A 1,123-nucleotide genomic window follows, 5' to 3' on the forward strand; every position below is an offset into this window, starting at 1 on the left:
CAATTACTGTATGTTGCAATGATTTTTTTTTTCTCAAGGACAATTATTGTATGTCGCAATGAGTGGTGTTGGGTCCAGGGACTCTATTACGATACATGCAAACATACCTGCTTCCCAGAACGAGTTCCAGATGGCGCATATACCAGCAATGTTGTCTACACAGAAGTCCTACGGCAATGGATCCGGCATAAACATTTTATCTTTGGATTTCCTACCTCTATATCACCGTTCGGAGAACGGGTCTGTATCTTGGATTTTTTAAAATAATACAAAATGCAGTCATATTTGAGAAAAGTACTTTGTACCAATTCTGTGACGTGTTTAGTTTTTGTAACTAGTTTAGTTTAAACTTTTTTTTATTTAGCTTAGTTTTGGTAGAGGTTTTACGGCGCTCGCAACTACATAAGGTCATATGAGCGCCAGAAGATTAGAGGTGTTACAAGAGAGTAACAAACATAATAAAGAAGACAGGGAGGTAAGGAGCATAGACGTTTGAAATGAAAGAAGAAGCAAACCACACCAGAGCACCCGCCAACCAACCATTTAATGATTTTTAATACATGTATTATGTCAGTTACCTTTCTGCTCGACGCTGTATAATAATAATAATAATGTGAGAGAGAGAGAGGAAAGGAGAGGAGAGGAAGACAGGACAGAGGGTAAGATTGACAGACAGGAACAACAGAGGGAGAGAGAACAGAAGCAGGACCTGGGGGAATTTGCTACAGAAAATAATAATAATAAAAACTGCAGTTTGGCCCCCAAAGCAGTGCATCTGTGTGCAGGAGTGGAAGTAAAAATTTACCCAAAATTCAAACTGTACTCTCCAGCATTCCGCGGAAAGATTTGGATTCCTTTTCTGTTGCTATTCGTTTTACTCAACCATTCTGTTTAGCGTTAACTTTAACCAAAGGGTCGCTATATGTGTGAGCCAGTGAGCTGACATGATAATTGATTATCATTCGAAGGGTTACAATTTTTGCGACTCTAAACACCCTCAGGATTTTCTATACTCGTTTTTCTGGATTTCGTTTCCTGAAAACTCGCTCGGCCCAACCTTTTTTAAAAATATTCTGTGCCATGTACCCCCATATCGTATCTTTCTTTACGCCATGCACTCATT

This window comes from Aplysia californica, unplaced genomic scaffold (genome assembly GCF_000002075.1).
Source record: "Aplysia californica isolate F4 #8 unplaced genomic scaffold, AplCal3.0 scaffold00514, whole genome shotgun sequence".
NCBI lineage: Eukaryota > Metazoa > Mollusca > Gastropoda > Aplysiida > Aplysiidae > Aplysia > Aplysia californica.